General features: G+C 48.3%; 1 protein-coding gene across 5 annotated transcripts in view; it reads right to left on the bottom strand.

Annotated features, from left to right (window-relative positions):
• Positions 1–23,814, bottom strand: part of GON4L (gon-4 like) — a 2,357,623-nt gene that overhangs the window by 1,175,198 nt on the left and 1,158,611 nt on the right. The gene's annotated exons all lie outside the window — the stretch shown is intronic.

Genomic DNA, 23,814 nt, shown 5'->3' with positions numbered 1-23,814 from the left:
GGAAGGTGGTCTTGTAAGTGAGTGCTTTGAGGCTTGCCTTGTGCATAGGTTCAAAGGGAGACCCCATAAATCTGGTTAATACCATATTTAGGTCCCATCCGGGAGCCGAGTTAGAAATAGGGGGATGAATTCCTTTAACCCCTTCCATGAAAGTTTTAATTACTGGGATCTTCCAGAACAACATCTTTTGCTGGGATGTGGTATAAGTTGAAAGTGCAGCTAAGTGGACCTTCAGGGAATTGAAAACTAGACCGGAGTCTAGTAGATGAGTCGGGTATAATACAATGTGAGTAGGAGAGCAGTCAATGGCATTGATGCTCTTGGTATTGCACCAGATTTCAACGCGTTTTCATTTATTGGAGTAGCAATGTCTGGTGTTAGGTTTCCTTGCTTCCCTAAGTATATCCATGCATCTTTGAGGAAGTTGGCGATGCCCGAACTCTTGTCCTAAAATAGCATGTTGAATGGGCAAGGTGGTGGAAAGAGACATCTCCATCAGATTGAAGAACCAGGGTTGGCATGCCCACATTGGGGCCACCAATATCATGGTGACTGGTTCCTGGTGCATCTTGTGCACAATCTTATTGTGTAGGGGAGTCAGGGGAAAAGCGTAAACAAATTTCCCTGGCCATGTTATCCAAAGACCGTTCCCCTTGGATTGGTTTTGAGGGTAGCTGGAGGCGTAATCTCAGCATTGTGAGTTCTCCAGAGTTGCAAACAAGTAGATCTCTGGGAATCCCCATTCTGCGAAAACGTTGGAGACGAACGAGTTACTAGCCAACTGGTAACATTCTTTCGACTCGATGTTCCTCCAACGTATTCCTCATCTTTGACATGTAAAGTCCACAGCTCAGCTGATTCGGAAATTTTTCGGCAGAGGGCTCTCTGCGTCGATGGCGTCAGGTCGATGTCCCTCAAAGGCTTCTGTCGAGGAAGACATCAGATGTTATAAGTAGCATGCACAGCGCCCGCAGCGTCAGTTCATGTTTTTCCCCCTCTCATCGTGGAGCCGATGTGCCCATAATACAGCTTTGACTGTATTCAGCCTTGTTGGAACGAAAGCTGTAATAGCATGGGAAATTCTTCAGAGGGGTAGGCTGGGAGAGCGATGAGGAATACGTTGGAGGAACATCCAGTCGAAAGAACGTTACAAGTTGGTAAGTAACTTGTTCTTGGAATGGATTGTGTCCTCCAAAGTATTCCTCATCTTTGGCAGACTCCCAAAGCAGTATCCATGATTCGAGGAGGGAGAAGGATTTAGACATACCCAATTAAATGGCAGAGTACAGTACAGACTTACCAAAGGCAACATCCTCAACATGGGAAGTATCCATGGAATAATGCTTAACAAACGTGTGAATGGAAGACCAAGCTGCAGCATCACAGATGTTCTTTATCGGGACACCCCTCTGCAGGGCTGTCGATGTAGCCATGCCCCTGGTGGAATGAGCCCGCAAGCCCTCGGGGGGTCCTTGCCAGACAATCTGTAACACTCAGAAATAGCGAGGATGATCCAACGAGACAAGGTGCGTTTAGAAACAGCCTGGCCCAATCTGTGTCCAGTATATCCCACAATGAGCTGGCTGTCTCTGACTTTGGACATTCTGGAAAGATAAAAGCTCAACACTCTCCTTGGGTCCAACCTATGTAGCCTTTCCTCTTCCTTACTAGGATGCGGAGGATAGAAAGTGGGTAGCACAACATTCTGACTTAAGTGAAAGTCAGAAACTACCTTAGGCAGGAAGGAAGTACTCGCAATACAACCCTGTCCTTGTGGAACAGAGTAAAGGTTGGCTTAGAAGAAAGTGCCTACAACTCGCTCACTCTTAGAGCAGATGTTATCACAACCAAGAAAATAGTCTTAAAAAGATCAACAATCTCAACGGACAGTGCAAAGGTTCAAACAAAGCACCCATCAGAAACCTTAAGACCAGATTAAGGTCCCAGACCTGCACCTGAAACAGCAGGAACATATTTGTGAGCCCTTTTAGAAACTGAGTGATGAAAGGAATTCTAAAATAAGAGCATTCTTCGGATGAGCGCCTATATATGAACAGCTCTGATAGGTAACCTTTAAGGGTTCCCTCCTGAGGACCCCTGTGTGCAAAAGAAAGCAAGAAAGAGAGAACCTCTGGAATGGAAAACTGAAAAGGATCAACATTCTTCTCTCTGCAGCAGTTGCAAAACATACGCCAACAGCAACGGTACAGGGTCTAATTTGTTGCTTGACGCCTGGCTCAAAGCAACACCCCCATAACGTCATCTGGAAGGTCCCAATCCTCATCTCTCAACCTTTCAGAAACCATGCGTGAAGGTTGAGAGTCTTGACCTCTGGATGGAGAACCCAACCTTGCTCTCGCAAGAGAAGATCCTCTCTTTAGGTAAGACGTATCGGAGGACAAATGGACATGTCTAGAAGGTCCGGGAACCACGCTCTCCTGGACCAATGAGGATCATGAGGGTCCCGAACCTCTGTAACCTTCTGAGTACTTGAGGAATGACTGGATCGGAGGAGACGCGTACAGAAGCGGGAATAACCACTACACGACGAACAAGGCCCCTAGCGCTCCTATCGGAGGAAATTCCCTTGAGCAGTACCTTTCGCACTTCCGGTTGGCACCGATCGTTAACAGGTCCACCTGCGGGATTCCCCAAAGGGCGAAGGATTTCCTGAGCTACTTCCCACTTGTGGGAGACTGCGCCCTGCCTGATCAGGGCGTCCGCCGTCATGTTCTCCTCTCCGGCCAGATGAAAAGGCTCTAGGGAGATGCCTTCTTGAATTGTCTCGAACCACAGCTGCATTGCCTCTCTGCACAGAGGTAGTGACCCTACACCTTCCCTCTTGTTGAGGTAATGCACTGCCACTGTGTTGTCTGTCATTATCAAGACATTCTTCCCCCGTACAGATGGCAGGAAAGCCTTCAGTGCGAGCCCGATGACTCAGGTAAAATTGATGTGCAGTTTGGACTCCGACGCAGACCAACGACCGCTGATGGTCAAATCGTTGGCGTGAGAGCCCCATCCTGCGAGGGAAGCGTCCGTCACTACAGTTATCTCTGTGCCATGGCTGCCAAAATGTGTCTCCCGTCATAAGATTTTCCTCACAGGTCCACCACAGAAAATCCTGTGAGACCCTGACCGGAACCCGAAGGAGATCCGACATCTTGCCTGAGAACTGGGACCATTGTGTCGTGAGAGCCCAGTGAAGGGATCGCCTTCTCGGGCGGGCCTCTAGCAACAGAAAAATGCAGGATGCCATGAGGCCGAACAACCTTAAGAATTCGAAAGCCGGAAGACTCTAGGCCTGCTGAAATTTGATTACCATCTGGAGAATGTGTTCAGCCCTCACCTTGGGTGGCAAGCACTTCCCCAAGGATGTTTCCAACACAGCCCTGATGTACTGGAGCTGTTGGGAAGGTGTCATATGTGACTTCTTGAAATCGAGGGAGTGGCAGGTGACAGCGAGATGAGCCAGGGCTTGTTCGGGAGAACATGCCCTTATCAGCCAATTGCCTAGTTAGGGGTAGACGTGAACCCCCCCCCCCGCCTCAGATGCGCTGCCACCACCACCATGAGCTTGTTGAAGACCCTTGGGCGGAGGTCAACCCGAATGGCAGGAGCCAAAATTGATAGTGCAAGCCGCCAACTGCGAACCAGAGGTATTTCCTGTGCTCGAGATTGATCCGCACATGAAAATAAACATCCTGCAGGTCCAATGACACAACCAATCCTGAAGTTGGAGGAGCTGAAGGATCTGAGAAAGCGTGAATCATCTTGAATCTGTCCTTCCTGAGGAACTTGTTCAAGTACCTGAAGTCCAAGATGGGTCTCAGTCCTCTGTCCTTCTCGGGGAAAAAAAATAATACAGGGAATATCAACTCTTGTTCCTCTATGCCACAGGCACTGGTTCTATAGCGCTTTTCTCTAGCAGGGTTAATATCTCCTGGACAAGGAGCGGATCTGGAATCCTCAATGAGTACTTCCCTGGTGGATTGTCGTGAGGCCGTTGCAGAAAAGGCTGGCAGTAGCCGTGGGCTATCGTTTCCAGAGCCCACACATCTGAAGTAATGGCTCACCACTCTTCGAGATGAGACAGCCTGCCCCCGACCGGCGAGCAGTGACTCAAGGCATCAGAGCGGTTTTGAAGTGGCTGCTGCAGCGCCTGATGGCAAAGAGGCTGCTGCTTGAGCAGCTTTGGCACCTCTACTTCGTCCACCACGAGGAAACCTACATTCGCCCCTTTGACTGGCCATTCCTCTCGCCCTGCCGAACGAGGAGTAGAAGCGAAAAGATCCACCCATCCATTGCTGTCCCCTAGGACAAAAACCCTGAGGTTGTCTAACAGCTGCGCCCAAAGAATTGGCGGCTGCTTTCGAGGTGTGCAACCTCTCAAAGCTCTAGTCAGCCTTGCTGCCAAAAAGATGAGACCTGTCAAAAGGAATGTTGAGAAGACTAGCTTGCAAAACCAGACTTCCTCAACCACGCAAACCTGCGCATCACAGTGCTCATAGCCATGGAGCTGCTAACACTGTCCTCAGTGTCCAACCCCGACTGAAGGGATTCACACATGGAATCCTTGCCATGCTGAACAATAGCCAGAGCGCCATCCCTTTCTTCCCCTTCAGGAATATGCTAAGGCGCTAACTAAATGCAATTCCACAGTGTGTGAAAACTTTGCTAAAGGCACAAGTGGAGTTGGCCAACTTCAACGCCATACTCCCATGCCCATCCATCCATCCATCCATCCATCCATCCATGCGCTTATCGTCCCTATCAGGAGGGATTGTAGGGTACACCGCCTGTTTTGAAGTAGCATCTAGAGTGGGGTGAGTGGACAGGTAGCTGGGATCGCTACTGGAAGGGCAGTATTTCTTAGTCAGAGACTTGTTCACCGCCTGATTAGTCTCCTGGGCGATCCAAGTTGCAGATACCCTTTTGTGCAGAGCCATATGAAATGGCAACACATGGTCTGTCGACGGTCCCTGAGCCACAATATCTGTAAGATCATCTTAATCAAATTGCACAGGAGGCCTGTACCAGCCCAAATACTCCCCAACTCTCAACACACAGTACTCCAATATGAGGAGTCGGCATGCTCCCCGGGTCCAGCTTGCCGAATTACAGCTCAGGGGAAGTGTCAAGACCACTGGCATTGTGCAACATTTGACACAGATGCTCCTCTGAAATGAGGCTGTCAGGAACGTTAGGGGACCCATACTGGAGACCAAGAGGGACATCATTCTCATCAGATCTTTCTTCCTCCTCATAAATGTCAGTGAAGGACTTAAAAAAATCCTTCTTCGGGAGAGGAGTAAACCTTTTTTCAGCTACAGCCTTCAAAGACTTAGCAGTTGTCTTCCTTGGAGGGTCCACATACACAGGGACCTTCATCAGCAAATTTGGCCCAGATGGCACTGATGGCGTCAACGGCTATGAGGGCCTGACCAGGGTTGAAGACCCGACAGGCACACCATGCCTTCAAGGGCTTCGAGGATTTCGAAGGCTTCGCCGGAGACTAAGACCGTGACCTTGACCTAGCACGTCTCTGGTGATCTCTAGATGCCTTGCCCGAACGGGGCCCTCAAAGGCTCCCGATGTCCATCACGCCGTTCACCGGGACACAAAGGCGCACGAGTATCTGGCCCAGACAGTTCCTTGCCTGCAACAGCAGATGGTGCGGATGGAACTGTGCCCTGGGACTGACTCTACCCGGAAAGCATCCCACTCCGCTAGGGTCAATGATTTGGAAGGGCAGGCCATCCTTTTCGGGAAGGCGTCCGACGAAGACGACTGATGGTGCCTTTTCCTTGAACGCCTCGCCGATGTCGAGTGGTGCGAACCACTCCGGGACCTTGACCGCGTGGACTTTGACGATTCGAGAGGGGACTCTCCTCGGCGGAAGGTGGAAAGACCAGCAGGCCTGGATTTATTGGGCTTGGACCTGCCTTCAGTTTCCCATTTTGGTTCCCGGAAGGCTTTGGCAGTCAACGATTGGCACTTCAAACAGTCATCCGTATCGTGGCCCTCGCCGAGGCACCACAGACAAATCCTATGCAGATCCATGTTCGACATCTTGAAGCCGCAGTCCTGACATTTCTTGAAGCCAGACCGTGGGATCGTCGGGGTAGAAGACATAATTCAGTAACTTCACAGTAACCACGAGGCACGCCGGGTTTAACGAAGCAAACACGTTTGCAGATAAAACATAACCGAGGCTTCTGGCGTTGTGCGTGCTATTAACATCGGATGACGCCATCCTCGACGGAGGCCTTTGAGGGACATCGACCCGATGCCATCTACGCTGGGCGCCCTCTGCCGAAAAAATTTCCAAAGCAGCCAAGCTGTGGACATTACATTTCAAAGATGAGGAATACGTTGGAGGACACAATCCATTTGAAGATGTCTTGGTGTAGTCGCCATTCGTACCCCAAGGGCAATGGGAAGTCTCTGCTGAGCATGTCTGCCAGAAGATTGAGTTCACCTGGAACTTGTTGAGACAATAGAAACATCTTGTGTTTGAGAGCCCATTTCCAAATGTTCTGAGACAGTTTGGACAGCCCTGGAGAGTGAGTGCCCCCTTGCTTGTTCAGGTAGTACATGGCTGTGGTGCTGTCCGTGAGGATCAATACTGTCTTTCCCTGTAACTTTGTCTGAAAGGCCTTCAGTGCTTTGAACACCACTAACAGGTCCAACAGGTTTATGTGGTTGGATGCTACTGCTGAGGACTACACGCTGTGTGCTGTCTGTTGAAAGAGGTGAGCCCTCCACCCAGTCAGATGTGTCCATTGTGAGAGTGGCTTCTACTGCGGGGGTGGTGAAGGTTTTCCCCTTCAAGAGGCTTTCCCTCGACCAACACTGCAGAGAGAGAAAGAGGGCTGCAGAGACAACCACTAGATCGTCCCATTGTCCGCTGGCCTGACACCAATGGCTGTTGAGCCACTCTTGCATGGGGTGCATGCGCAAACGTGCATGAGGAACCAAGTAAATGCAGGATGCCATCATGCCCAACAGTCGCATGGCCTTGCGTACCGTCACCTCTCGACTGGCTACATACGGAGGGATCTGAAACAGCATGTTTTGAATCCTCTTGTTGGAGGGGAATACAAGGCCGTCTTCTGTCTGAATTAGAGCCCCCAGAAACTGCTTGATTTGGCTGGGGTTGAGGCTGGATTTCTTCTCGTTTATGGATTGACCCAGACTGAATAAGAGTTTTTTCGTCTTTTGAGTGTTCGACAGGCATGTTCCATAGGCGTCCCCTGTTATGAGCCAGTTGTCGAGGTAAGAATAAACTGGGATGGATTGCCTGCACAGGTAAGCTGCTGCAACTGCCAGTACCTTTGTAAATACACTTGGGGCGGAGGCAATGCTGTAGGGAAGGACCCTGAACTGATAGTGTTTGTCCTCTATCATGAATCATAGGTATTTCCTGTGTGCCGGCAACATTGAAATATGAAAGTATGCATCTTTCATGTCCAATGTTGCCATGTAATCCCCCTGTCTCAGTAGAGGAGTTACTTCATGCAGCATTACCATACAAAATTTTTGGGGTTTGACAAATTTGTTCGCTGGGCGCAAGTCTAGCACAGGGTGCATGGTGAGATCCTTTTTGGGGTACAAGGAAGCACACTGAACAAATACCCTTGTTTACCTGTAAAACGGGGACTACTTGGATTGCGCCCTTTACCTGCAGGATCTCGAACTCTTGCAGCAGAATCCTCAGGTGTTCTGGAGTTAGACGCCTGAACTTTGGAGGTCTGAATCGAAGTGGCCGGCTGAACTCGATGCAGTAACCATGGGTGACTGTCTTGAGAGTCATTACTGACCAGAGGCCGGGGAGCCCCTGATGGTGGCATTGCGACCCTTTTTCCACAGCTTTGTCCTCTGGGTGGATGTGGATTCGAGGCAGCAGACCCCTGTCCTGAGAACCAATTGTTAACCTGTGCCGTATTGGTTATGTGGGGAACGAGAATAGGACTGTCCACGAAAGGAGCAGCGAGAACTTCCACCTCCGTTGAAAGGGCCTTTGTGTGATTTGATTCCAAAATTTCAGAGTCACACATTCTTTCTTGGCAGTTTCCAGCACCTCATCAACAGCCTTGCCAAAGAGGTTAGAGTCTTCCACCGGTTTCTCGATTAGCGACGCTTGTGTCTCCGGTTTGAACCGCCAAGTTCTTTAATCAGGCATGATGTTTCAAAAGGGTACCCTGGGCTAATGTTCGTCCAGCTGTCTCAGCAGCATCTAAGGTGTTTTGTTCTGCTTTACCTTCTTACCCTCTGACACAATTGTAAGCAGGCGAGAACACACTGGTTCAGGGACCTCCTGCAGCAGGTTCCATTGGACATCAGAATAGCTGGCCAACAGCGTGGTATTGTTGGCTATCCGTGTGGAATATGCTGCCGCAGTATTGATTCTCTTCAAGAGCATAACATTTTGTACACTCTTTGTCCGGGGGTGCCTCGCCTGTGGACAAGGGGACCCCTGCCCTTTCCATTGTCGTCGTGACCACAAGAGAATACGGGGTGGCATGACCCCTAATATAGATGGGGGTGAGTAGGGGAGGGGCGAAAATGTTTTTCCACCCTTGGATTTACAGCACTGGTTTATGAAGGTGTTAGTAAGGAAGGGGTGATGCGCCTTTTGATGGAGTCAAGCAAAGGGATAGCCTCCTTCAAAATGTCCTCTACGAAATTTGTCCTCTTCCGTGGCTATCTGGAAGTGTTTTTTTCAGAATGGTGTTAAACACCATCTGGTCATCTACAGGAGATGCCTGATGCAGAGGTGGGGAGGAGGGAGGATCAGTGCAGATGGTATCAGGATCTGGGCTATGGGTAGGAGACAGCCAAGGTGGGTTATCCACCAGCTGGTCATCCTCCCAATCCGGGGTCTGATCAATGGTATCCCCAAAGGGATCATCCTCCTGAGAATAAGGGTAAAGGAGAACCTCTTCTTGAGCTGTAAGGTCAAAGACCTGCTCATGAAGAGGGTCAGAGGTTCTTTGGAATTTGACCACTGTACTATAAGGGTCCTCTTCATGAGGCCTTTTAGGCGTGAACCTCTCAGAAAAGTCTAAAAATAAATGTCCAGCCTGTCCATACACCCTTCACATTTCTCCCTGGTCCATGGAGAATAGCCAAGGTGTTCAGAGGGGGGAAAGGGATCCTCTGGGATCACCATGCCTAGAAAACTGATATTTGCCAATGAGAGTTGTAGATAAGGACTGGGTACACAGAATAACCCTCCCGCCCCTTCGGCCGTGTAAACGTGTCCTTCAATGTATCTTTAGACTTGTCCTTTTATTTACTTGCTGCCAAATCTATCTTGGCGAGACTATCGCTGATGTTCGGTGTTACCGGGAGGCATGCTCTTAGGAGGAGTAGTCTCAACATCCTTGTTGCTTTTGTGGTGCTGGTGCTCTTACTTGCAGAATGCCCGGACGCATCCCGCTGACGCGGTTACAGGGATGGCTGCCGATCACGCGAATTGGCGAGTGCCGTCGAGGAACCCGACTTACCTGTTGGTGCTTTGGACCGCTTCGACTGATCTGTCGAGGCCGTACCGTGGGTTGTGTGCTTTATCCTATGAGTAGCGGGTGCGTCCCTGTCACGGGGTGTACATTCTCATGCCTAGTGGGGCCAGGGACAGACGTGGATCGCGAGCGCTCCGATGCGAGGTCAATGGCATCTGTATCGGAGCCACGTCCGTCACTTAGATCCTCATCACATTTGGCGGGGGAGCTACCCTCTGCCTGCGACATGGCGTAGGCCGCCCACCGTTTCACTCGACGATACTTAATTGTTTTAGGACACTGGAGCAGACAGTACCGACAGGACGTCTAGTCATGATTGAGAGGGAGACACTTATTGCACCGTTGGTGCTCGTCTTTCCAGGGGAATTTTCCCTTACAGGAAGGGCATAATGTAAATGGTGTCCTGTACATAGCTCAGGTGTATTAAAGCAATGGCAAAACCAAAAGGGGCGAGGAGAGAAGGAAAAACATCTTGAAAAGAATAAAACCCCCAGACCCCACTCTCACTACTGTATAGGCCTGGCCATGCAGACGACAACGTCGACCGGAGCACCAGCCGTCAAAGTCTGTTCTTTGGCTGTCTTCGGCGGTGGTCAGGAAGAAATCTTCGAAGAGGGGACGAATAATATATAAATGACCGGAGGTCGGTAAATATAAACAGTTTTGCAATTGGAGATCCGCATAAGGCGACTAGCTAGCTGGGCGGGAAAAAGCAATCTGGGGGACCTCAACGCGTGAGGGATTTTGGGTGCACTACACGTCACGTTAGGGATAGTGTTACAGGCACGCCCATGTCGACGTCCCCTTTCGATCCTCGAAAGACAAGATGCAATACTCTGTGGTTACCACTAGATGTCGGACAATATGCACAGCATGTGATTCTAAGCAGATTCACAAGCATCAGAAATGCATTTATTTGTACATTTGTATAGCCCACCTAGCCTTGGGGCATCTGGGCGCATTTCTTGACAAGTAGGGTACAGGGTGCAGCAACGAAATAGGATAAAAACAGTGTTAGGGAGAATTCTCTGTATAGGCTAATTTCCCAAACCTAGTGAGTCCCCCAGCAGCTCTGCTGGACTTTTGGGGTTTATTTTTTTTCTCCTGCTAAGAGTGAGACTCTTTCTCCCACTCTTAGACATGATTTGAGATATCCTTTGACTTTGTAATGTGTTCTATGTGCTATGGGGTCTTTTACTCCATAGGGTTTCATGTGTTTTTGGTAAGTGTGCTACACACCACCCTCAGTGCAGTAACACAGGGGTGTCATAGTGACCCCCAAACAGACTGCATACCCTGAGACTGACTACTGTCTCCCAGGGCATGTAAAGTCACCATTGACTTTACTAGTCTTAAATTGTGAACAGAACCAGTACAAACCATCATATTGTGGAAGTACTGGTAGGGGTAATTAGATTGCCCCTGGGTCTGTTTTTCGAGGGGGCACTGTGCAGTCCCCACTCGTCGAGTTTCTGGCTGGTGGCAGTGGTTACCACGCGAAATATTCCACCAGAATATTTCCTATGGGATTTTCCCATTCATTTTAAACGCACCACTTTTTGGTGCAATGTTAAAGATACCGCTGAGTTATTTATTTAATATTTATTCCCCGGTTGGGTCTTTTTGCCAGGACTCGGTTTTAAAATGGAGTTTGTGTTCGCCTCTGTAACTCCAACCCAAGTCGAGCCCTTTATTCCACTTTTGGCGGGCTTCTGCACAGAAGCCACCAAAAGTGGTGCCACTCTGAGTCTACAGGATGTGTGGGAGGGGGGTTTAGGCACCCTGGACTGAGTTGCCTCAGCAACTCAAGTCGCACTCTTGTGTGATTGGCCCAGTGGTGAGCCGCCCGGTTCACCACTTAGCATGTTTGAGTGACAGCTAGGACTGATGAATGGGGATTTTCTGCATAAAAGCAGGGCTTTGGGGACTGGAACTTCAGAAGTCGCCACAGGACCAAAGAATCCGAAGAGGTAGAAGCTGAGCCGCCCTGCAACGACGACAACACCGGTAGAGCCCTGCTGAACCACCTCACCACTTCCCAACGACAGAGAAGATCTTCATCCCGGAGAGTCTTCTTCCTTTGAACTGGTGGGGATAACCAGTCTGCCCTCTTTTCGCCTTCCTGGATCGTCTCGTGGTCGAATCACCCATGCCAAGCACCCCGGGGGCCGGATAGCCACGCTTCACCACTACCGCGAATAAAAGGGTAGTACCTTTTAACCGGGAAACTCTGCGGCTGGTTTCTTCACTGGCAGTGCAACGACCTCCAGCTTTCCTCCACGTCGAGATCTACTCTTCCCCTGGACGAAGCACCGACTTGCACCGCTGCCAGGAACAACTGCCCCCGCTGGAGCTTTCTAACCATTTCAGGTACTGTGTCCTGTCTGGTCTCCCTTGCAACAGACTGCTCAAGGTGTCCTGTAAATCCTTGACTCTCTATACTGGGGTGATGTTAAAATAAAGGGTTGTCACACGTATTTCGTGTAAACTGTTTATTCAGTCTAAAACATACGGCGGCAGGCTCCACCACGGAGAGCACAACCAACCGCCCTCAGAATCTTTCTCTCTACAGTCTAAAACAGAATGACATGAAGTCACAATGATAAATTACATACATACTTTGCCTGAACTATTTACATACACCATTACTGAAACTGATGGCCTTATACACTGGAACGAATACGCTGTCTTACACAATTACTCTGTAACTGTTTAACCTCTTAACACATCTCCCTCCTTCAGACACCAAGTTTACTCCACATAATCTCTTAACCATGAAGGTTTGCTCCTTGTCCTCCTCATACCCTCAACACTATTCTCTGGCTCAACACTGCTGTTCCTTGAATCCTGTGTTCTTCCTATTTCACGATCTTGACTCTCACACTCTGTAAAATCTCCGTTGACATTACTTTTTACTAAACTTGACATTGACCAACATTCTCCTCCTTCTAAAATTACCACATTGTCTCTTACTTTGGCTATTCTTTTTGGACCTAGGAACTTGCTAACAGTGCACTTAGGAGACAATCTGGGATTCTTTACATACACCCACTCACCTTCCTTCACATCCAACTTCTTACATTTCTTGTCCGAATTGAACCTGTTTTCATACTCATTTTGAGCCTCCTTGATCAATGTCACAATCTTACTTCTATCAATGTTGACTGACTTATCCAAATTCAACCACCCTGGACACAATTGAGAGCCAGGTTGCCTCCCTTTAAGAGACATAAACGGAGAAATCTTGGTTACAGTATGCGGTGTGATACAATAACCCCAAATCATTTCCCTTAGAAGTTTCTTCCAATCTAACCTCGCAGCCATGGCCAGCTGTAAACCTCCCTTTATGAATCTATTCGCTCTCTCTACAAGTCCATTAGCCCTAGGATGATATAGGGCCGTTCTATAATGTCTGATACCATACTTCCTGAAAAACTCCATCATTTTACATGAAATGAATTGGACACCATTGTCCGATATCAATTCTGTTGGAAAACCTTCCTTGTAAAAGACATCTTCAAAGAATGCAATCATCTGTTCAGTTGTGGCTTCTCTAATAGCCCTGTACTCAATCCACTTGGTGTGATAATCTACCATAACTATTAGATATTTGAGGTCCTCCCCCAAGTCTTGTAAAGGGCCTATTAAGTCTACTGCCACCTTCTTCCAAGGCTCAGTGGGAACACTTACTGGTTTCATAGGTGCAACTCTTACAACTTTGGTTTTATCACTCCTTATACAATCATAACAATTTCTAACACACCTGTCAACTTCCCCATCAATTCCCGGCCACCAATAGGACTCTCTAATCTGTCTCTTAGTGCCAGCCATACCCAAGTGTCCTTGATGGGCCAAGTTTACCAGAGTAGGCCTGATACTCCCAGGTGGTATGACCTTCAAACCCTTCCTAAGATGAATCCCATCTTCTGACACACTGAGTTCATCCTTTATATTATAATAGCATTCAAAACTTTTTTCCACCTCTGTCTTGCGAGGCCACCCTGCCTTGGTCCAACACATAACTTGTTGCAATATCATGTCTTCTTTGCTAGCAGACTCCCACTCTTCCTTGCTTATGGCATTATTTTCCACTTCAGCAATTATCACCCTCTGTTCATAATGCACTCCCTCAACCTCTCTCTCCTCAGCTGGTAATCTAGATAAGCAATCTGCAACTATATTGTTTTTTCCTGGCACATGTACGATCTTAAAGTCATAGGCTAATAAGTCCACCATCCACCTTGACACTCTGGGTGAGCTTTTAGACCATTCCACACCACCCAGTAATTGGACTAAGGGTTTATGATCAGTTTTGACCAGAAACGTTTGCCCCCACAAGAAGAATTTAAAATGAGCCACCGCCCAAAATACCGCCAAAGCCTCCCTCTCAATCACTGAGTAATTGATCTCCGCTCCCCTCAGTGGTCTTGATGCAAATGCTATTATGTGTTCTACTTTATCAGAGTCATATTGTGTTAACACCGCCCCCAAACCTTGGTTGCTTGCATCCACTTCTAATACCGTCTTCCTTCCTACCACAATCTCTACAGTCTAAAACAGAATGACATGAAGTCACAATGATAAATTACATACATACTTTGCCTGAACTATTTACATACACCATTACTGAAACTGATGGCCTTATACACTGGAACGAATACGCTGTCTTACACAATTACTCTGTAACTGTTTAACCTCTTAACAGGTGACCTGGGACCTGTTAACTAACTTTCTCTGAACTGATCCAACTCTTTTTGAAAGACTTTTTAAGTATAATTCAACTGTGTGATCTTGGACACATTCCGCCTTGCTCTCTCCAAGAGTGGGCCTGGCCTATGAACTTTCTTGCTCTACAGTAGACTCTGCCTTTCCTGACTTGCTGTGGTTCTTTTAAAAGTGTTGGTATTGTGTGCTTTCCTAATTCTGCCTTTTCCCTCCCTTTTTAACTAACTTATTGGAGCGCCATCTTAGGTTAAGCGCTCACCTCTGTCTGCAAATAAGTGGTGTTTTAACTAAGACTTGTTCAATAAGTAATCAGGGATGTATCTATATTGATAGTGACTGCGTTTGAACTTGCTTGCCATATTAGTGTCAGAGTATTTTACAAGTGTGTTTTTAAATAATTATATACTTTTATACCAAAGCTCTGGTCAGTGTTTGCTTGTGCTACTGTATCTTTGTACCTTTTTTGTATACTCTATATACTGTCTAACTCTTCTTGAGAGAAGTCTGGCTGCTCAGCCACAGCTACCAGGTAAATCTGGGTGGTACAGACTGCTACCAATTGGGTTTACTGCCAACACCTGTAGTCCTAAGCCTTTTGCAGTGGTCCCTAAGGGAACTGCACAGGTTTCTACCTAACAAACAGTTACACAAAAAGGAATGCTCTAGTCAAGTTAATAAACAGCTGCACATACAGTTGTAGATAGGTGTGCCGTCTGACTAAGCGAGAAGTGTCATGTTAGACGTTTATCGTAAATGTCGGTTGCAGAAAATAGTTACTATGCAAAGAGCCACGTTTTCAGGCTTTTTCTAAAGGTCCAGAAGGCCGGTTCGGCTCTTAGAGACAGAGATGGTGCATTTCAGAGTTAAGCAGCTACAACTGGGAAGCCGCTACCACCTGCCGTCTGCAATCTGAATCTGGGGACAGTTAGTAGGTGTGCCTGGGTGGAGCGTGTTGGTCTATTGGATTGTAGTTTGGTGAATTTGCTGGCCAGATTTCTGGGAGCTGAACTGGACAGGCATTTATGTGTCAGGGAATGGGTTTTGAAGGTGATTCGATCTTGCACTGGCAGCCAGTGGACATTCCGTCTTGCCGCTGTGAGGTGTTTATTTCTAGGAATATCGAGGGCGGCTCTTAATGCATTATCTTGTATCACCTGTAGTTTTTTTTTAGGTTGCTGCTGTTTGTGCACACATACAAGATGCTACAATAGTCTAGTCTGGACAAGATGATGCAGCCAAGGCCATGGCATTAACTTGTTTAGTGAGCCTAAGGGCTGAGTCGAGGGTTTTCATTTCTTTGGATACTTTAATCGTGATATTGTCTATGGTGAAGGATTTGAACTGGTGGACTAGTTTATTCAGTCGGTTTGCGTGCTTATAAGGAGTAACTGTTTTATCGTCTTTGAGGCATAGACCGTGCATTTCCATCCAAGCCTGGATAGTTTGGTAGATTTCATTTAGAATTTTTGTGTCAGTGTCAGTTCCCTGAGATAGGTATGAGGATTTGGGTGTCGTCAGCATAGTTCGTATCCAGGTGGTCAAACAATGGTTTTGTAAAGATGTTATAATGGAGTGTCAGGGAAAGGCAAGATCCTTGTGGGACTCCACAGGAAACTGGGGCAGGCTCTGTTGCTGCTGTTGCGGAGAAGACTCATGGTTCTATTGGCGAGGAAGGATTGTATCCACTGTATGACTTTGGCAGAAAAGTGAGCGGCCGAAGCAAGGTGTTTGCATAGTTTTTTCTGGTTGGCTAGGTGAAAGGCAGAGGAGAGGTCTTTAATCTCGTCCATTTGTATTTTTAGGTCAACTAATGCGGATTCAGTTCCGTGGCCCGGCATGAATCCTGACTGGCAGAGATTAAGAGGGTTATTAGATTCTAGGTGGTTTTGTATTTGCAGGTAAGCAGCCCGGTCCAGTATTTTGAGTAGGAACAGCATTGTTGTTATGGAACGATAGTTGGTTGGGATGTTAGGATCAAGTTTCTGTTTGTTAGGCAATGGGAGGACCCAGGCATCTTTGAGGTTGGGTGGGACGGTGCTGGATTCAAATGAAGCATTTATCAAGGAAGTAATGAATGGCACAAGTTCAACCACTGAGACTTTGATAATTGTAGCTGGACAGATGTCGCATTGGCATCTGGAGGGTTTGAGACTCATGATGATTTTAGATATTTCAGATATGGAAACTGGGGTGAATTTGAATTGTATGACAGGCATTACTTACCTTAAAACCATTTCTGATGATTGTTTATGCTTATATTCACATGCTGTGCATGTGGTTCGACATCCAGTGGTAACCGCAGAGTATTGCATCTCGTCTTTCGGGGACCGAAAGGGGACGTCGGCATAGGCGTGTCTGTAACACTATCCCTATCGTGATGTGGAGTGTAGACAAAATCCCTCATACGCCGAGGACCCTCCGATTGTATTTTTTCTGCCATGAGGGAGCCCAAGGCTATAGCGAGTGAGTACATAAAGAGAGAAAGTAGTAAGACGTCTATGTTCCTTCCACCCTGAGCGTGGAGGTAGGGAGGATACATGTGAATCTAAGCAGATACAATCATCAGAAATGCTATTATGGTAAGTAATGCATGTCTTCTGATGCTTGTTAATCTGCTTAGAATCACATGCTATGCATAGACAAGCGAGCAGTACCCGGAGTTGGAGGTGGGTTGTGAGAAGGAACAGTAGGGAAAAGGTGTCTTAGTACTGCTTGTCCCACCTGAGAATCAGACCTAGAATGAGTGTCTAGGCAATAGTGTTTTGTAAAGGTGTGTACAGAACTCCAGGTTGCTGCTTTGCAAATGGACTCTAGGGGAACATTTGCAACGAATGCATGTGCTCTAGGCTTGAAGGGCAGTTCTCTCTTAGCAAGAGTAACATAGTGTGATGCATTTAACAATCCACCTTGAAATAGCCGATTTAGAGACAGGATCCCCTTCTCTACCAGCCGCCACTGAAACGAAAAATTGGTTTTATTTTCCTCAGTGGTTTAGTTCTTTCCAGGTAGAACATGACTGCCCTGCGCACATCTAGTGTGTGTAGGCTTCTTTCGGCCATGCTAGTGGGATTCTGGAAAAAGGTAGGTAGTTCAATCGATTGGTTCACATGAAGCTTTGAGATGAATTATGGCGCAACTCTGGGGTGAGTGTGCAGAACTACCTTATCCCTGTGGACTGTAACAAAGGGGTCTAGAACAGAAAGTGCTTGTAGTTCGCTAACCCTTCTAATAGAAGTGATAGCCACTAGGAAGGCTGTATTATAAATCGGGTCTTTTGGACTTGCTTTATGCATTGGCTCAAAGGGAGATCCCATGAGCCTGGTTAAAACTAACCAGGAGCTGGGTGGGAGATGGGAGGATAACCCTCTTAACCCCTTCCATAAAGGCCTTAATCACTGGTATCTTCCACCACAACACCTGTTGTGATGTGGTGTAGGCTGAAAGAGCAGCCAGATTAACCTTTAGGGAATTGAAGACCAACCCAGTGTCTAACAGATGGGTTAGGTACAGCACAATGTGTGTGGGTGAGCAATCGATGGGATTGACACCCTTGGAATTACACCAGATGACAAAATGTTTCCATTTGCTGCCATAGCAATAATGTGTGTTAGGTTTTCTAGCTTCCCTGAGTATGTCCATGCACCTCTGAGGGAGCTGTAGGTGTCCAAACTATGACCTCAGGAGTCAGGCTGCTAAATTCAGAGTTTGTGGGCATAGGTGTAGGGTCTCCCCCTGTCCTGAGACAACATGTTGTACGGGTAGGGTAGTTTTACTGGTGGGTAGAGGGACATTTCCATTAGATGAGCAAACCAGGGTTGGCGGGGCCACCAGTATCATGGTAACTGGTTCCTGGTGCATCTTGTGCATTATCCTGTTGAGAAGGGGAGTTGGAGGGGGAAAGCGTAGACACATTTCCCTGACCATGTCATCCAGAGACCGTTCACCTTGGAGCGGTTCTGGGGTTACTTGGAGGATAGTCTTGGCATTGGGCGTTCTCCTGAGTTGCGAATAGGTCGATCTCTGGGAAGCCCCATTCTGCGGAGACGTTGGACAGGTGTCCGGTCAAAGGTTCGACACCAAAAGGATCGAAGGGCCAAAGGGTCGAGGTAATAGGACTGAAAACCAAAAGGGTCGAATTTTTATATATTTTTTAAATATATTTATTTTTTCGTTTTCGTATATTAAAAAAAAAGTGGTTTTTATAAACCAAAAACATGGGTTTGGGGGGACCCTCCACCCCCCAAAAAAAACTATGGTTTTCGGTACTTTTGATTCGACCCTCTAGTCATTCGATCCTTTGCATTCGAACATTTGACCTAGAACCCATTGGACATGATGTCTTCGTGCAGACGTCATTTGTATTCTACGGGCAGAGGAAAGTCGCTGCTGAGTACGTCTGCCAGAAGATTGAGTTCCCCTGGAACATGTTGGGACAACAAACATCTTGTGTCTGAGAGCCCATATCCAAATGTTTTGGGACAGCTTGGAGAGCGCTGGAGAGTGAGTGCCCCCCTGTTTGTTCAGGTAATACATGGCTGTAGTGCTATCTGTTAGAATCAGCACTGCTGTCTTCCCCTGTCATTGCATCTGAAAGGCCTTTAATGCCTTGAACACCGCTAATAGCTCCAGTAAATTGATATGGTTGGATGCTACTTGTGGGGACCACACTCCATGTGCTGTCTGCTGAAGCAGGTGAGCCCCTCACTTCGTGCGTGCGAGATGAGTGTCTTGAGAGTGGCTTCCACTGTGGGGGTGGTGAAGGTTTTCCCCTTCAAGAGGTTTTCTCTTGACCACCACTTCAGAGAGAGAACGAGGGCTGGCGAGACAACTACCAGATCTTCCCATTGTCTGCTAGCCTGACACCACTGGCTGTTGAGCCACTCTTGCATGGTATGCATGTGCAGCCACGCGTGGGGAACCAAGTATATGACAACGCTATCAGTCCTAGCAAATGCATGGCTTTGCGCACCGTCACCTCCCGACTGGCTACATATTGAGGGATCTGAAAAAGCATGTTTTGAACCCTCTCATTGGAGGAGAAGACGAGGCCGTCTTTCATCCGGATTAGAGCTCCCAGAAATAGTTTTATTTGACTGGGGACTAGACTGTATTTTTTCTCGTTGATAGAGAACCCCAGACTGAACAGAAGGTCTACGGTCTTTTCGGTGCTCAAAAAACATGTGTCGTACGAGTCCGCTGTTATGAGCCAGTCGTCGAGGTAAGCGTAAACCAGGACGGATAATCTGTGCAGGTGTGCTGCAGCTACTGCCAGGACCTTCATAAACACCCTTGGCGCCAGGCGATGCCAAAGGATTGGTAATGCCTATCCTCTATCATGAACCTTAGATATTTCCTGTGCGCTGGCAATATTGAAATATGAAAGTATGCATCTTTCATGTCCAATGTTGCCATGTAGTCCCCCTGTTTCAACAGTGGGATCACCTCTTGTAGTGTCACCATGCAAAACCTCTGAGGTTTTATGAACTTGTTCGCTGGGTGCAGGTCTAGAACAGGGCGCATGGTGAGGTCCTTTTTGGGTACAAGGAAGTACACTGAATAAATACCCTGGTTTACCTGAAGAATAGGGACAGCTTCTGTGGCGTCCTTTCCCAGCAGCGCTTCCACCTCTTGATTCAGGATCTCCAGATGGTCCGGTGAAAGATGCCGTGAGCGTGGTGGTCTGAATTGTGGAGGTCGAGCGAATTCCACGCAGTACCCGTGGGCGACCGTCTTTATGATCCACTGGTCTGAAGTAATCCCCTCTCATGCCGTGTGGAAAGATGTTAAGCGCCCCCCGACCAGGGTGACATGGGAGGGGACCTGGATCTGATGGTCCTTTCTGACCAGAGGCTGCGGCTGCGGCTCCTGTAGGATTGGGGCCTCTACCTCTGGCTTTGACGCGTCGCTGACCCCTTGGTGGGTAGTATGCAGGGCTTCCTGATGTTTGTCCAGCATTAAAGTTTCCCGTGCCATAGCTGTCCTATGGGAGTGCTCTCGAAAGGACCACCGAGAATGACTTCCTCTCTGGGGGGAAGGTCTTTGAGTGATTTGTTGCAGGGACTTAAGAGTCTCATGCTCTTTTTTGGCTGTTTCTAGGGCCTCAGGGACCGCCTTTCCGAAGAGGATAGCTTCTTCAATTGATTTATTGATGAGGGAGGCCTGTGTCTCAGGCTTAAACCCTGAGGTACGAAGCCAAGCGTGCCTTTTAAGTAAGGTTCCCTGGGCCAGAGACCTGCCTTCTGTTTCAGCCGTGTCTAGAGTGTTCTTTATTACATTCTGGTGCACTTGCCTGCCTTCGGCCACAATAGTGAGAAGCTTGGACCTGATGGGCTCTGGGACCTCCTGGAGACCTTCCTGTACTAGGTTCCATTGAGCGTCAGCATAACTCGCCAGCAGCTTAGTATTATTCGCTAAGCGCGTGGTATATGCAGCAACCAAGGTAACCCATTTACCTAGGGCATATAACCTCTTGGATTCTCTATCTGGAGGCGTCTCCCCCATAGCAAGGGGTACTCCTGCCTGTTTCTGGCAGGTAGTAACTACCAGGGAATCGGGGGTGGCATGCCCTTTAATGCATTGAGGGTCCGAAGGAGCTGGCCGAAAGAACTTTTCTACTCTTGGGCTCACTGCCCGGGTTTGAGCTGGTGACACCATGGAGGGAGCCAATCTTCTCTTAATAGAATTAAGGAGGGGAATGGCCTGGGTAGAGGGGTGTTTCTCCTTAAGAATATCTTCTACAAAGTCCTGCTCAGCCACCGCCTCTTGCGTAGCGATTTGAAAATGCTCAACTGCCTTCCTTAACATGGCATTGAAGGCCATTTGGTCGTCTAAAGAGGAGGCCTGACGAGCCAGGTTGGACAGAGGGCAATCCAGCCACAATACATCAGTGTCCTGATTTTGTAGGGGGGAAGTGTGCATGGGTCAATCCCCACTTGCTGACTTTCTTCCCAATTGTCTGTGGCATCCACCTGGTCCTCATTGTAGCCGTGCAGGAAGGAAGGTTCTTCATCTTCACTGTAAATGTCCTGATAAGTATCCATCTGGACGATGTCTTCAGGATGGACAGGGATAGAGGGCTGATCTTCTTGGAAATGTGAAGCAGATTGAAGATTAGGTTCTCCACAAGATCTTTTAAAGGGAAGGATGTTCAGAAAAATTGATACTTTTTTCAAGACTGTCCATACACCCTTCAAATTTCTCCCTTGTCCATTTAGAGGAACGAGAAGGGCCTACGGGTGGAAAGGCGTCTTCTTTCGCCCTTTGGTGCCGAAAATTGTCTCTCAGGGTGTTGGAAAGAGACTCTTGACTGTCCTCATAGGTCTCGCGGGAATCGGGGCACTATGGCGTATCTAAAGATTTGTCTGCGGCCTGTCCCATGTTTTTCGACGGAACAGGAATAAGCCCAACCGCTGAAGTAATTATTGTTATACAGTGTTTGATTACCGCCGAATTGGCGTGCGTTAGTGGGTCCGAAGGTCTATCGGTAGACTTGCCGCCTACCGCAGCGTTAGTGTTACGCTCACCTGGCTCCCAAGGGGGCGTCGGTCGGACCCGGACTGCTGCGGCCTCCACCCACGTGATGCGTAGTGCAGTGATGACTGACTGGATCTGCCCTCCTAATCTTGTCTGCTTGACCCATAGAAATATTCTCCTACAAGTGGAGAGATGGATTTAGCCACTTGTGGATTCAAGTGATAGCACCCCCACTGTCCTCCCCACTAATCACCTCTGAAGCGCCCTCTCAGCAATCTCACCTTATATTCTTGAAGGATGAGCCCTCCATCCTGCGAAGCACACAGGGGCGCGTTGATGACCAGTTACTTTACTGGCCTGAAGATATTGCAAGAGTTGTAGACGAATCCTGACTCCAAAAGGTCCTGGCGAAGAGCCGTAAGTATATAGTTCGTAAGAGTTCAAAATGTCTGGAATTCACTCCTGTCCAATTCCTCTTATCTTGCAGCTTTGACCCAATAAGAAGATTGACAGCTGAAAGCACTCTGGTAAAAGTCCTTTACCCAACACTGTCCGGTAAATAATGCCAAGGGTTAAACTTGCTGCTTTCTCCTTATCTTACAGGTGCGGCATAAGATGATGTGGCGTGCTGATGAATTAAACCTCCGGCGGTAAAATCAGGTAAGCATATGGCGGCTAAAGAGATTGTCTCCGTCTGTTCTCTCTGCTCACCTTGTTGTTTCTTGTCCCCCCTTAGGTGCCGGGATTCGGCGATGTAAAGATGGAGACAGCGCCGGATCGAAGAGATGCTGCGTGGAATGGTGAGAATGGCGCGGCGCTGCTGCTGGCAATGCGACGCATTTAAAACAAAGTCTTTCCTCTGGTTTGAAGATGCGATGAATCCGGAATCAGGTAAGAAATAGGGTAACACTCTTGTTCTAACCTTTGCTTCTTTCCTTCTTTCTAGGTGCTCCAGGTTCGAGGCGGGCGTGGCAGAAGGTTGGATGCTGCTGCTGGCACGGTGAACGTTACGCTGCTGGATGCAGAATAACGCGAAGAGTGTGCTGCTCTTCGGGCGTGGTTTAAATAGCCTCCAAAGTAGTCCCAGGTAGGTATTCCTCCCTGACCACACCCGAGTAACAAATAGTCCCCAAGGTAAAGTAGTCCCTTCCAGACCTCACATGGGCTTGGATCTTCTTGCAGCATGGTCTGCATCAGGTAAGTGTGCACCTATGAGCCTGGCACCTGTGGCGCCAAGACTGATGTCCCATATGAGCCTGGCGCCATAGGCGCCAGGACTGAACCCAGACAGCCCCTAGCAGGGGTTGCTGGGTTTTCTCAAGGCGACATGATGCCTGCTCCCGGGGCTGATGGACGTGGTCTGGATGTCCGGGGGTATGCATCATGACAGTTAGAGGGCCGAGCGGTCGATTTTTCGCCTTGAGGCCTAGTTGTAATTTTTGGGCCTACCGGGCCTTTCTGGACCGTCGAAGCATCAGATTTCCGCGCTTCTATGTGTAAACCTGATTCAGGGGTAGTGCTCTTGTTTGTTTTGGAATGCCCAGTCGCAAAACGCTGCTGCGGATGCAGGGAAGGCTGTTGATCTGAACGATCAGAGGAATCCGCTGGAATTTTAGACGGCCCTGCTTTTACCTTTTTCGGCGTACCCGTCGAAATAGGTGTAGGGGCTGTGTGTTTAATGTAATGTGCTTGTACGCCCCTGTTGCCGGGTGTTGTCCCTGAAGCAAGACCAGAGTCAGACCTTGAAGGGTCAGGGATGGGCGTGGTGGACCTAGAAGTGTCCGCCTCAAGGTCTATCACATCCGCAATGGATGTTTGGTCATCGGAGGTGCCCCCGTCACTTTCTGCGGGTGTGGCGGTGGGGGAAGAGGGTTCCGCCTGCAACATACCATACGCAGCCCACCGCTTTACACAGCTCTCCTTAAGGGACTTAGGCCGAAGGAGTTTACAAGCCGCACCCCGCTTCTCGTCGTGATCTAAGGGGAGACAGGAGTTGCACGTCCTGTGTTCGTCCTTCCACGGGTATCTGACCCTACACTTAGGGCAGATCCTAAAAGGAGTCCTTTCCATAGCAAAAGGGAAAGATGAC

This window comes from Ambystoma mexicanum, chromosome 1p (assembly GCF_040938575.1).
Source record: "Ambystoma mexicanum isolate Mex_15411 chromosome 1p, UKY_AmexF1_1, whole genome shotgun sequence".
Taxonomy (NCBI): domain Eukaryota; kingdom Metazoa; phylum Chordata; class Amphibia; order Caudata; family Ambystomatidae; genus Ambystoma; species Ambystoma mexicanum.
The sequence above is the reverse complement of the archived record's forward strand: the minus strand, read 5'-3'. Positions and strand labels throughout refer to the sequence as shown.